A 15,056-nucleotide genomic window follows, 5' to 3' on the forward strand; every position below is an offset into this window, starting at 1 on the left:
TATAAGGGAAGGGAGAAGAAATGGGTAGGAAATATCAGAAAGGGAGACAGAACATAAAGACTCCTAACTCTGGGAAACGAACTAGGGGTGGTGGAAGGGGAGGAGGGCGGGGGGTGGGGGTGAATGGGTGACGGGCACTGAGGGGGGCACTTGACGGGATGAGCACTGGGTGTTATTCTGTATGTTGGTAAATTGGACACCAATAAAAAATAAATTTATTTAAAAAAAAATTATCTGGCCCAAAATGTCAATGGTGCCATGGTTGAGAAATCTTCATCAAGTTGCTCACTTAATATGCATGGTATTGTACTACTAATTAAAGACCTTTTGACACTCATTAAAGTTCTTTTGTGCACATAATACTGGACTCATTTTAACAAAGAAATAAGATTTTCATTTACTTGATAGAATCAATCCATCGGAATAGAGTGTAGTTCCCCAAGATTTAGTGAGGTGTGGTGTTCATTTGACAATTCCAGTTCATAAAGGGATGGCATCCAGTGATCCCATGAAAATCACATCTGTTATTTGTAATTGCTTAAGACAGTAGTTAACTGTTGGTTGTTTACAAAAATCTTAAATTTTCTTAGCACTTATTTCCTAATTTTTAAAATGTAACTTTTGGATTCCTATAATATGTGAGGTTAAACACCTATTATCTACTTAGAAGTTAAAATGCATGAAGTGCTTTAAAAAAAAACTATTGATTCCCAAGTTTTATCTACATAAATATATACTCTGCAACTGTAAAAAAAAAAAAAAAAAAAAATTCATTCTTGAGCTATAGGTAAACTGTGAAATCACAGAGATCAAGAGGACCATGAAAGCAAAATAAAACCATGAGGACAGAGACAAAAAGTTAATGAGGGAAAACAAAACAAAACAAAACAAAACAACAGAAGATGAAAAAAGTAAAACACTATATAGGATTAATCAAATAGGAATGCCAGATGCAATGTAGAAAAACACATCATAGAAAAAATGCAATGGCTATGAGCGTGGAAGTTGAGATATTACATAAGAGTTAAGATAAAAAATAAATATGCTTGATATTGTCCTGCTAGAGAAGCTATACCCTCTAACCCCTGCCTAGAGATACACATTTATCACAAGAGCTGTTTACAAGGGATAATTGTGAAGGAACTATTTAGAAACAAATTTTAAGGGAGAACAGTAAGGTAATGGTACTTGCATAAGTGAGTATTACAATAAAACAGCACCTGCATTTAGTTACAGATTTAATATGGCACTCTCAAGAGCTCAACTGCTGAACATTTTAAGGGTGTAATTTGAGGACAAAATTAATTGGGTATACCTTTAAGCATGTAAAGCTGCATTATTTTATTAATAACCATTAAAAACTCCTAGAAAGTATATATAAACATACATAATAGTTAATGAATAAAGAAAAATAAAATTTCACTATCATGTAAAAGCTAAACCGACCACTAAGGTCATCTGCTAGTTAAGTGACTCATTCCAAAAAAATTGACTTATAAAATAAGGGTTTCAAATCCATGCCTCAAAAGCATTACAAATTTATTTGATATTGAATCTTTGGTGTGATTTGTGGAAAGTATAAATTCTAAGTGTTAAATCTATAAAGGATACAAAACTAGGTATTAAACATTAGATTTCAATTCATGGGCTACTCTGGAAAATGTTTTGGCAGTTTTATCACAAAACTAAATATGCAAATGACATACTTGTTTATGGTTTCTGATCTAAGAAGATTCATTAAAAAGACTTCTGAAACAACAGGTTAGTGGAAAAATGCTCCAAAGAGAAATTACAACTTTCTTATCACAAATAGTTGGAGGTTATGTTTACTAATGTACAAGTAAATGATCGAATGTCAAGACTTTTTTTTTTTTTTTTAATTTATTTATGATAGTCACAGAGAGAGAGAGAGGGAGAAGCAGGCTCCATGCACCAGGAGCCTGATGTGGGATTCGATCCTGGGTCTCCAGGATCAAGCCCTGGGCCAAAGGCAGGAGCCAAACCGCTGCACCACCCAGGGATCCCTCGAATGTCAAGACTTTAAAAGAAACACAAAAAGGATCACAGCTGCTGGTATCTCCAAAATCCTCTTCCCACTTCTGTCTTAGGCTGTTAGTATACAACTCCTAAATGCTGTTATGGGTTAAACAATGTCCTCTAACAAGGTATGTTCACGTTCAAGCCCTCGGTACCAGTGAATGTGATCTTATTTGGAAATAGTGTCTTCTTTGCAGACATAATCAAGTTAAGATGAGGTCATATTTAATCCATGCTCCACAACAGTTGAAAATTATGTCTCTTTTTCCCTTGAATTTTTAGGTGTCTAGATTGTGTTTGACTTGAAATTTGATTACCAGAAACTTAAGATGACAATTAAAATATTAAAGATGATACTATTAAATTTAAAAATTGACTATAATAGTCAAGTTGTCAAGTACAATTTGGTATCAAATTTTGGCATCCAAACTTATTAAAAAATTCTCAGCTGGCTTTATAATAATACTTACAACAAAATGGCCCAAGAGTACCAATTGCAGTCTGACACAGAGTCTCATTTTCAGCAGGCCAAAGAATACATGAACACACAGCACACCCAGTCATAGGGTTCTAGTTGCAAATATCTCCATAGGTAAATCACAAATAGAATCACCTATCTTATCAAACTCATGAAAACTAAATACCTCCAATTCATTTTATAAATAAAAAAATATAAATTTTTATAAATAAAAATTCCATTTGCTTAATATCTGAACATTTATTAATTTCTTTAAATTCGGCAATGGTGTGGTGTTATTGCTTTCATGTCAAAGTACTTAATTCCAGGGTTTGTGTATATTACCTGTTACTCAACATATTTTCCATCCCCAGTTTAAATGATAGACCGGATATAAGAATATAAAGACTCCCAATATATGTTAACAACATTAAAACATAATTGTTTACTGTCATTGGAATCATGAAGTAGTTCCTATAGAGAAATTCATAGAAAAAACAATAAACATTTTTCTCAGAGAGTGTACACTAGATAGTCAAACTGCAGAGGAATACTCTATGCATAGCTTAAAATGCAAGTGGAATTACTCTATGCATGGCTTAAAATGCAAGTGAAATTAAAGCAAATTACTGTTTTAACAACAACTAAACTGCTCCTGAATAACGTTCTATCATGATACTAGCATTCCAGAAGCTCTAATGAAAAGAATAAGGTCATCCTAATGGGGTTGTATCTTGTGCTATAAAGTGTTCCATCTTGTCCTGATCCTGATCAATATATGTAACAATCGTTCAGATGAATCAATGGAAACACACTGATACAGTTTGCAGAAACAAACAGCATATATATTAGGTGCCAGAATTAATATTTTAAATGATCTTAAGATCAGAAGAGTCATCTTTTAATTGTGTGAAGTGGGAGAGTAGGGTTGAGTGACAAATCACTGGTTGGTTCAGTGACACAGAGTGGGTGAGATGGCCCAAGTTTTGTCTTCTACTCTGCCACAAACTGGTCTTAAGTTTTTGGTCATGAAATTTCAGGGGTCTGAGCCTCATGTCCCTCATCAGGAAAAACGGATAAAAGAACAGTACTGACTGCAAAAGGACTAAATGAGATAAAAAGCTCTCAACTCTGTATCAGCCATAAAGACTACTAAAATAAATTGTTAGATAGTAATGAAAGATGACTTCAAACACTTCCATTTTGACCTCAGTGTGTACTTTCTAATTGACTAAATTCTTCTTCCCAGCTTATCTCTTAACTCAGGCAAAAGACCCTACAGGCAAAACATCCCATGATGGGAATTTCAAGCAGTAAGAACTGCTCTGAGCCAGCAAGATTCCTTCTGACTGACTCCAAGACAATTATCAGCTGACCTCTTCTGCTCATCTGCATTTGCCCACTGACCTTTGTCCCACATTTTCCTTATAGAAATGTGGAAGTGCGACGCCTAGGTGGCTCAGCAGTTGAGCGTCTGCCTTTGGTTCAGAGCGTGATCCTGGAGTCCTGGGATTAAGTCCTGCATTGGGCTCCCTGCATGGAGCCTGCTTCTCCCTTCTGCCTCCTTCTGCCTCTCTCTGTGTGTGTCTCATGAATAAATAAATAAAATCCTTAAAGAAAAAGAAGAGAAAGAAGAAAGAAAGAAGAAAGAAAGAAAGAAAGAAAGAAAGAAAGAAAGAAAGAAGAAAGAAAGAAAGAAAGAAAGAAAGAAAGAAAGAAAGAAAGAAAGAAGAAAGAAGAAAGAAAGAAAAGAAAGAAAGAAAAGAAAGAAGAAAGAAAGAAAGAAAGGAAGAAAGAAAGAAAGAAAGAAAAGAAAGAAAGAAAAGAAAGAAGAAAGAAAGAAAGAAAGAAAGAAAGAAAGAAAGAAAGAAAGAAAGAAAGAAAGAAAGAAAGAAAAGTATTTTCAGCACTTTGGAGACAGACTTTGAAGTGCTGGTCCACTGTCTCCCCAGAGGTGGCCTCACTACAATAAACTTTCTCAATTCACTACTTCTTGTCTGCCTTTGGATTTTATAAGCAGTGAGTGGCTGAGCCTGAGCTTTTGGATCCCTGAACCCCCACACCCTAGTAACAGTAATATAGGAGAGAATTTTACTTAACAATAAGGCTCTATTTTTCTCTTATTTTCTTCATGAGTATCCACTTTCTGTATATAATCAAGTAGAGGACAGATCTTTGAAAGAGTCCTATCATGTGCAATGAGTTGGGCTCCAGGGCACCCCTGACAAAATTCTAACAGGATATTCATTTTACCTGCTGAAAAGATGTGTAATACCCACAAACTTGCTAAGGTTATTTGGGGGAGGGGAGGTGGTTAAAAAAGTGCTTCTAGTGTGACAAGAACTGCCTAATGTCCTTCATCTCAGTTTCTCAGTTTCTCAGTTTCTCCTATCTCCTAAGTCAGCCTTCATAATTCAGCTTTTTTTTTTTTTTTTAAGAGAGAGAGAGAGAGAGAGAGAGAGAGAGAGAGAATTCACTGGAGCAAGCACAGGTAGAAGAAAGAGTGCAGAGGGAGAAGGGAGAGAGAATCTTCGGCAGGCTGGATCTCAGGACCCTAAGATCATGACCTGAGCTGAAATCATGAGTTGGATGCTTAACCCGGGAGCCCCTTAATTTTCTTTTTTGAACTTAAAGAATATTCTACACACCAATTTTCAAATGCAAAACAAAAAGCCAAGCCAAGACAGTCAAAATCTTCCTCTAGTAGTTTTAATAGCATACAAAAATGATGACACTCTATGGGTAACAAGCATGTTATCAAACTAAATGAGAACAGAGTTGTAATTAAAGAAAGTTCATCCAAAAATAAAAATAAAAACACATACATAAAATTGAAAGTGGCTACCTTGGAGAAGTGGTTTTATGGGTGATTTTTAAAAACTTCTTTACACTTTTCTGTATTTACCAAATTTTTATCAATATATATGTATTCTTTTGCTTTGGGGAAAAAATGAATTTTTAAGAGATTTATTCCAATAGTTATTTTTTACTTTAGAATACCCTCCTGTTTTTCCATTTATGTACTAAGTTGACTGTCATAAGTAATTCAAAATGCCTCATCTAAAACAGTTTAATAATTCTTACAGAGCAACACGTAAACAATTACAGAATATGGGAAACTAAAGCTATATAGGTTCAGTGACCAAAAAGGAAAAAAAATTAAAATAACTGCATTCACTTCATGAGGTCTGAATAAGTAGCTCACGGTGTGCTGTGCTATCCCCAACGTCCGGTGAAGGAACAGAGTCCCTGTAAGGAGCTTATATAGCAATGTTGCACATATTATCACCTTCCGTGCATTATTTAAATGCATTACTCTCTACCTTCTTCACTAGGCTATAAACTCTGTGATGGTGAAGATTATCTCTGTTTAGCACGATTATTAATGCTCAGTACATAACTGTTACATAACAAGCTAATAATATACTTATTTAATAACTGACTATAACATTATGAGAGCTGATTATGATAGGCCAAAAAATCCTGAAGGGTAAGTTTTTTTAAATGATAGTATCCATGCAGAACTCTTCAGACTGAAGCACCTATTTGTTTCTATTAAATGGAGGTTAGTTTTGTGATACAAAATACTGCCCACAGAACAGGACTCTTAAAAGAGTAATTAGAAACCCCCTGAGCATTATAAAACTAATTAGATAAATCCACAGATCTCTATAAAAATAAACATAAATACTAATTTCAAATGAGCACTTTGTCAGTAGGATAGAAATGTTATCAAGTGTCATTTGGGAATTCTCCCCTAAGAACTGCATTTTGAAATGTTTAATTATGTTAAAGTCATTCTGAAAATAGTTTCTGGGTATTTAATCTTCATGAAATGAAGTTCTAAGTCTTGTTTTTCAACATAGTGATACAAATTAGCTGTAAAGTAGGACTTATTTCTCTCCTGTTTTTGATATTACTTCTGTTATAATATGAACTTATTTCAGCAGGAAGAAAGGATTCACTGGGTGTTTAAATGGATTATGATTATAGATGTGTAGTATACCATTAAGGTGAAATTAGAGTATTTATTCCAGAGCAGTGCTGAGTTTAAAAGCCCATATTTTCCAACATGGTAAAACAGCAGTGTAAGGCTGAAGTTTATCCAACACACAACATCTAATGCAAACCTAGATTCTGGTTTCAAGAAGTGTGTGTATATCTCTCTATACTAAAGGTAGGCAAAACTTACAACAGGATCAGTATCTGGGTTTTTGTTTATTTTTTCCGTGAGAATGCTACAGTACTAGGGGAAATGATTTTTTAAGTGACTACTGTTACTGCCAATGGTATCTGAAAATCATTGCCAAGATATTCTCAATACTGGATTGTAGGACAGAAGGTAAGAATTTCCTTCTTAAGTCATCAAAGCTATTTATTTTCCTGCTGTCTGGGCTTGGACTTGGGAACTTGACTTAGCTGTACCTTCACTCTTCTCTGGCAATATTCTCCCCAGGATAATGTCATCTAGTCTTCCATCAGAAAATATTCTATGTCCATGATGACTTGAAAATCTCTAGATGCGACTGTTCCCTCAGGCTCCAGACTCATGTATTCAACTGGTTTCTAGACATATTCCCTGGCTTACAGTCTTTACAGGGAACATGCCAAGTTAATTCTCATTTTAGGATGTTTTCAATAGTTGTTCCAACAGCTTGGAATTCTCTTTCTTTTCATTCTTATTCATGGGGCACCTCCTTAGAGAGGTCTTCCAGACCTCCCATTTTAAAAAAGGACCTACCCTCTCTGTCATGTTTAATTCTATTACCTGGTTTTATTTAACATCGAGCACTTATTATTACGTAAAAATAATCAAGGTATTTGTTTACTTGCCATTGCCTGTATCCCCCTCACTAAAATGGAAGTTGCTCAAAGGCCACCATGCTGTTTATTCTAATTTATCTGTGCCTCTGTCATATTGGGAATTCCTTATTTTGACTATCACTGCTGTTTAGTTAAGGCCTATTGTCTTACATTTTAAGTATGCTGAGATCAATGTTCCATTCTTCTCTTACTCTTAATCACAAAGGGGAAATAACAAGAGGTCTATTTCCTCACCCTCATCAGTCTGTCTTACCAACCCTCCCCACTTCAAAGCACCTATCTACAATTCCCTGATTACCACCGGAAGTGGGTTCAAGATCTCTCAACCTCAGTTTCTGAACCTCTGTATGATACAGAACAAGGGCTTGATATATTTAGATGAGAGCACCACTAGCAACAAGGGCCCTACCAAGTGAAATGTTGAACGCGTCTCCGATGCCTTCTTGTCCCAGCTTTTGAATCTACGTAAGACAACAGAAAGTCAATCTTGGTACACACTGACATTTACAGAAGAACAGGTGCTGTAGGAAAACATCATAAACAAGTGTTCCAATATGAACTAGTAAAGTGGCTTTCCAAATACAGATAACAAAAACAGTGTCCTTCATCTATGAAAAAGTGAAAGTTTGCAAATAAAATGTCTTAAGAAAATGTATTTTCCTTATGCATGTTAGTAACGAATGGCTATCAAAAGTCAGTGTTTTATGTATTTAGCAGCAATAAAAAAAGACCTTGGACTATTAAAAAGTAGAGGTTTGGGGCGCCTGGGTGTTCAGTCTGTTAAGCATCTGAGACTCTTGATTTCGGCTCAGGTCATGATCTCAGGGTCCTGAGACAGAGCCCTATGTTGTGCTCCTGGTCTACTTGTCCCTTTCCCTCTGCTCCTCCCCTGACTTGCATGTGCGAGCTCTCTCTAAAATAAATAAACAAAAATAGTTTTAAAAAATAAAAGTAGAGGTTTATAAGAGAAATAATATTGCAGAAACTGTGCAAGTGGACACAAGTTTATTTAGTTAATATGCCAAAAAATATGAAGTGTTAATAACCTATCTAGTGTGGAAAGATTTTAATTTGTATAATTTAATTTGTATAAAGAGCCATATAAGTAAACAGAACATGTAAAGCAATCTCAATGTCTAGCAAGCCTACATTAGTCTTTTCCCTCAGGATTCACTTTTAATTAAGCCTGTGTAGATAGCTATATCAGAGATGAAATGAAGTACTTCTTTTTTACTTTCCCTCAGAAATTCCCCAAAAAAAATCTGATTGGAAACCTAGCCCACCCTACTTTAGATCTTTTGTTGTTTTCTTCATTGGCTCCTCTCACTTGCTCATAGAACACTTGCACACACAGAAGTTAACCAAAAACGTATAAATAAATATATATTTTTTAAAATCCATAAAATGGGGGGATCTCTGGGTGGCTCAGCGGTGTGGCGCCTGCCTTTGGCCCAGGGCGCGATCCTGGAGTCCCGGGATTAAGTCCCACATCGGGCTCCCGGTGCATGGAGCCTGCTTCTCCCTCTGCCTGTGTCTCTGCCTCTCTCTCTCTCTCTCTCTCTCTCTATCATAAATAAATAAATAAGTATTTTAAAAAATGCATAAAATGCTGCTGGATTTGTAAAGATGGGTTTCTAGGTCTTGTGGATTACACATAAACAGTGTTCCTTCACAATTGTGCTAAATTCCTGTGACAGTGGTTCTACTCTGGGTAACAGTAATGACTGAGCAAAGGCTGACGCTTATAAAGCTCTAGTCATCTATAAACCAGACCTGAACCAGAAACTGCACCTGGCAGCTCTTCTGTTTCACTCCCATTTGTCTGTAAGGCCCACACCGGTGTAAGCATGATGGAAAAGAGAGAAGATACCCCCAAATAATGATACCACTGTCCTAGGATATGAAAATCAAACATAATAATTAGTTTCTTTAACTCAAGTCATTTATTCTATGTGTGACACATGCATATAACTAATTAGGATGTTCACGGGCTTCTGTCCCAACTTTTGCGGAACTTTATTTTGGGTCCAGTAGCCTTAGAGTACTTTTGATTTTCTTTAGTGTCATTTTCCTACTGAAATTTCTTTAAAGTAAGTTTTGATTATATGTACAGTTGATCCCTACTTAGGTTTTTTCGATCTTTGAACCTTCCTACATTAGATGCTGACACTAAAGAGTACCTTTCCTATGATAAATCCAGTTTTCAATCCATCAATTAATAAACATTGCAACTTACTGCAGAGGCTGCGGGCATGTTAATATCCAGTTTCAGTAACACCATTCTTCTTTTTATTCTTATTTGTACTCTTATTTGAATATTTTATTGAAACTTCAACTTATTTTATCTCAGTTTTAGGAAAATGGAAAAATGAAAGTCTCTATGTTAGTAAAATGCTTATCTAAGAAGCTGAGTATAATAACGGCAAAGATGGTAATTATTGAACATGTCAAAGAAGGCAAATCTTTAGTTCTAATGAGATGATCACTGAACACATGTACACATGTCAGAACCATATTGTTGAATAGTGTTAGGGTTAAGGTTAGGGTTCTAACCTAACCCTAAATGATTCTAACATTTAAAGTATAACCGCAATTTTATTTATATTTGATCCTTATAAAATTACCTCTGCAATATATGTTATTGATTTTCATATTATTTGAATCTTATAGGTTTTTAGAAGCCCACAATGTACCAAAATAGAAAAGTGTACTGATACTGAGAGATGACAGACAGAAATAAAGACAAATAGGTGAACACATGGAGAGACAGCCACATAAATAGAAGTAGGGAATGGGAGAGAAGGAAAAAGAAAAGATGAGAGGTGGAACAGAAAATGAAGATGAGCTTAAGGATGAAAGGGGATGAGGAAAGAAGGGAGGGGAAGACAGAGGAAAAGAAAGAAAAGGAAGAGAAACATGGAGAAGGAACAAAGAGGCCAGAAACCGCCATAAGATTGGACAAAAGATTAGAGAGACAAGAAGAGATGAAGAGAAGGAAGGCATGCATTTGAAGCAAGGAGTCACTGGGGTGGGGGCAGGGGGAGACTTGGTCACTAGCTTCTCACTCTAAGAACTTAGCTGGCTTTTGCCCTTCTCCAACAAATAATTCAGAAGTCACATTTATTCAAGAAAAAGGCAATTATTTTAAAACAACAGAAACAGCTGTTGAATGAGTCAGAGGAGACTAAGTAGTTGGAGCAATGTGCTGTTAAGAATGAAAGCCATCATTGCCTGTGCATGGAAATAAATGACAGCCTGGACAAAAGTTCTGCTGAGTGACTCTACTGCAGCCACTGAAGTGGAAGATGCCACTTTTTGGTGCTTTGAAAACTGCCTTTTCTTCCCCAAAAGAGAAATGCTCATTTAATCAGAGAAGCAACCTGACAATAAATAGAGAACTAAAACCCTTTGAAATGAAAATGTGACAAAACAAGTAAAAATAATGAGCTTCCCAGTGAGACTGTGGAGAGATGTTAGTTAACATTATTTTCTGGTACCCTTAATACGAAGTGATCACAGAGAATCTCCCAGTAGGATGGGACACACCCGAGAGGCCAATAGAATTTAGATACTTTGGGGGCACCTGGGTAGCTCAGATGGTTAAGCATCTGTCTTTGGCTCAAGCTATGATCTCAGGGTCCTAGGATGGTGCCCCCATCCCCTGTCCTAGGGCTCCCTGCTCAGCGGGGAGTCTGCTTTCTCCCTCTTCCTCTGCCTGTTACTCCCTCTGCCTGTGCTGTCAAATAAATAAAATCTTAAAAAAAAAAAAAAAAAAAAAGAATTTAGGTACTTTGTCCAAAATCATGACTAAGTCAGGTCTGCTAATGTTTAATTTCACAAGTGATTAATGGACATATACACTATCTGCTGGAACATCCAGAGAATATGAAGGAAATCATAAGTGGACCAGATTCATTATTTTTTTTGTACTTGTAAATGTTATTAGGTCCCTAACTGTAAGCTTCCTGAGATCCAGGAACAGTATCTTATTAACCTTCCTACCTAGAGTGAATCATCACATTGCTCAGCACAAAATAGTGCTGTTTTATGTGCATGTTTAATGGAGAGTATTAGAGCACAAAATCATAACTTTTAGACATCAGGACTGCATAAATTTGGTGTAAACTTTAGATATCAGGACTGCCAGTAACATGGAAATTACACCTGACCCTATGCCAATTCTCAAAAGGCTGACCATCACTAATTTACCTTCCCCAGAAATGGGTGCAGTCTACAAATCACTTGATATATAGTTCAAAAGATAAAAGTCATGTGCCTTTAGGGGACATCTGGCCTCCCTCCTAAGGACAGTATGAAAATAAAACAAAATTATAAACTGAGTAGTAATTAGATGTCCCTGAGGAAAAGGTTCCTCATATCAGCCATGATCAATGATTCAAACACTTCCCAACACAGATGTGCCCAATGGGTGAATAACCCTTATGTCTGGATCATCTCTCCAACCCAGTCTCATCGCCTCACAGCATCACAGCTGCTGAAAACATCATTTGCCTCTCTGATCCCTCATTCCTACCTCCTATATATGTTAACCTCTTGACTTCTTAATAAGCCTTCTCCTTCCCAGTCCCAGAGCCAACTTGCTCCCACTCCACTTCACCTCCACACATGCCCCTTTTACTGGAGCCCATCATTTCCCCAGTTCCTATGGCAGTAGCCCACAGTTCTCTGTTTCTAAGGATTAGAAGTACGGACCCCCTGGGAACCCTACTCCACCCTTGGGGGCTGGGGCAGACATCACAAAACAAGGCTAATGTCCACTGGCCTACCTCAGTAAAAGGGAAGGTCCATCTGAAGGCTTCACATTTTCTCAGGGAAGTACTGGTGGATTTAATTGTTTGGTGGAGCTTAGGTGCTATTTGTATAAAATTTAATCCAGGGTACCTTAAAATCTATAACCATCAATTAGAACACTATTTGGGGGGTGATAGGGAGACTGTATGATCATTTTCAAATGATAAACTTGCCAACAAAATTCCTCATACATCCCACTCCCAGATTAGAAATAATTCAATAAACAAAAGTACAAAATAAGCAGTAATATTGTGTTTAACAGACATTGAATTGTGAAACACCCCCTGGAACACTCCTATTTTACAAGTTACAGAGAGCAGATATACAAACTTACCTAACTAGCTAGACAAGGACAACTTGTAATTTAATAAATAATTAGTTAAATTAAGCTAAGTGGGGCCTTTTCAAAAGCTCTCCTCCAGCCAGATGTTATAGAAGAGGATCACACTTTCATCCACAAGATTCTCAAGACTTAAAGTGTAATATTACATCTTGGAAACTCATTACTGTATAATATAATTGGACAGGAAACAGGTAGGTGAGTTGCTGCAGCATTAAGTCATGGTCAAGAAAATACTCCATGTATGAACCTCCACCATAAACAATAAGAGGATATCGTAGCAGGAGAAGATATAATAGAAAGAATAATAAAATTAATTAAACCACCCCAAAAGAGTTTAGTCTGTTAATAGTAATAATCTCCAGAGAGTAATCACAAAAGACACTGAGTCAGCACCATAGGTGTGGTTTGTCTCCATCTATGCCAATCCCTTTCAGCAACTGTTCAATAGGCAAAGTTTCCCACAATAAGTTCTGAGCATCTGTGGTCTAGAATGTGCCAGCTTTAAAGGCAGCATCTACCCAGCCCCTCAGCTCTGCAGGGTGCAGCCAGCACTCTTTAATAGGTGTGTACACCACGTGTGCCCTAAACCCGAAAGCCAGGGGGTGGAATTTGAAACAGGAAGGTGTGGGGACTGCCATCATCCTGGGAAACAAACAAAACAAAGACTGACCCCTAACTCCCACTTCATCCGGCTTCACACCATTCTCATTCCCTAGTTATTTTGAAAAATCAACCCAACAAACAAAAACTCGATTTCTCTTCTAAGGCCCTTTCATCATGCTCCCTTGTCCTATTTCATGTCAGGGCTGATTCAGCCTCAGTCATGGATTTCCCTGGGGCTCTTGCATTGGTTGGGGATGAGAAAGGGAAAGAGGGGAGGTGCCTGCCAGGAACCTGGCAAAATGTGTAGCAAGTGGGAATCTGGAATGAGTTGCTGGACACCTTGGTCTCCAGCCCTGAGTGCGCCAGCACGGCTTTTCTTTGTGTTCTGACCTCCTCTGAGTTCTCCTCTCCACTTCTGGGTCAGAAATCCCAGAACTTAGAACCTCATCCCTGCATGCAGAGTCAGCAAGGTATCCTGTGTCCGTTCCCACAGCCTCCTCCACATAAAGCACCATTGTCTCTTTACATCCTCAGGAATGCAATAACTGACACACACACATTCTCAGCCTCCTCACACACCTTATAGGGGGTAATCATTCTCCTAACGAACGTGTCACAAAGAATAGGCCTACAGTCCCCGACTACCTTTCCAGAAGCTATCTCCTCTGGGCACACTGGTTCTCAACATCTGGTATGTACTAGAATCACCCTGGAGAGCGAACCAAGGACACAGGCCGCCGACTGGACTTGGGAAAGCACAGGTCTCAACTACTCTCAAGGCAACTGGATTCAAACAGAAGAGATTTCGTCCAGAATAAGTCTTGTCTTGCTTTCCCAGTCCATCCGCACTAGGGACCTAAAGACACACGCGCTCTTGGGCAGCCTGCGCCCCTCGGCGGCCGGCCCGCGGGCCCGTTCCCCCCGCCCGCCAGGCGCTTCCAGACCCCGCCCCCCGTCCCCCTGCGCCCCCCCCCTGCTCCCCTGCTCCCCTGCCCCGCGGTCTGCTGCGCGCTCCAGAAGCCGAGAGGAAGCCCCTGGAGGAACCCGAGCGCACCCCGCCGGAGACCTAACTTCTCAAACTTCCCCACGCGACTACGGAGGAAGTTGACCAGACAGAGGAAAGGCGCTTCTGCACCCCGGGGAGCAGCCGATCCCGCCCCGGTGCTCGCCATCCCTCCGCCCCCGCCGGGCCAGCCCACCGCGGGGGCAGCCTCGGGAGCCCCCGCCCGCCCCCCGCCCCCCGCCCGCCGCGGCCGGGGAGCGCCCCCCGAGCCCCACTTACCGCCAGGAGCGCCCCGAGCGCGCGCCGCCGCGCCAGCCGCCCGACGTTTGGCGCCCAGGAAACGGCGAGGCCGAGGGAGGGGACGGGAGTTACCTGCGGCGTCAGGTCCCGGCCGCCTCCGCCCCGGCCGCGCCTCCCCGGGCCCGGGCGCACGGCCGAGGGCGGGCGGGCGTGCGGACCAGTCGCAACAAGTCAGAAGCGGTGTCGCTGCAAACCCCGCGCAGCCAGAAAGCTCTCAGGACCCGCCGGAGCTCCCGACACCCAACCCTCTCCCCACCCAGCCCTCTGCCGGCCGACTATAAAGCCTGCCCTCCCCGCCCGCCCTGCGGGCTCCGGGGCCATTACACGTCCCGACACCTGGGCCCGGGCGAGCAGAGGCCGGCAGGACGGCGGCGCTCACCTGGGAGCCGGTGACCTCGGCGGAGCGGGGCTGCGCCCCCACACCTGCCTCCTGGGCTGGGAAGGCGGAGGGCGGGGGCCTCAGGGTTAGAGCGGGGGCGTGGGGGACCGGGTCGCACTCCCTGGGGAGGGTGGGGCGCAGGCAGCCTGCAGGAGACCGTGCCAATCAGCAGGCGGCTCTGCAGACCCCTACCCAATGCAGGGGCTTTCCAGGCCTGGGAGGCAGCAGGCGGTGGGAAGGGGGTAGAAGCGGCGCTTGTGCACGTACCTTTTTATGTGAAAGGGAAATTCTAAGCATC

General features: G+C 40.2%; 1 protein-coding gene across 1 annotated transcript in view; it reads right to left on the bottom strand.

The window, feature by feature from the left end:
• The window catches only part of FAM83B (family with sequence similarity 83 member B), an 85,542-nt gene extending 71,050 nt beyond the window's left edge, over window positions 1–14,492 (bottom strand). Inside the window, exon 1 of the mRNA XM_041760310.1 lies at window positions 14,359–14,492. The gene's annotated coding sequence lies outside the window, so the exon portion shown is untranslated. The remainder of the gene's footprint in view (window positions 1–14,358) is intronic.
• Window positions 14,493–15,056: the final 564 nt, after the last annotated feature.

This window comes from Vulpes lagopus, chromosome 1 (genome assembly GCF_018345385.1).
Source record: "Vulpes lagopus strain Blue_001 chromosome 1, ASM1834538v1, whole genome shotgun sequence".
Lineage (NCBI taxonomy): Eukaryota > Metazoa > Chordata > Mammalia > Carnivora > Canidae > Vulpes > Vulpes lagopus.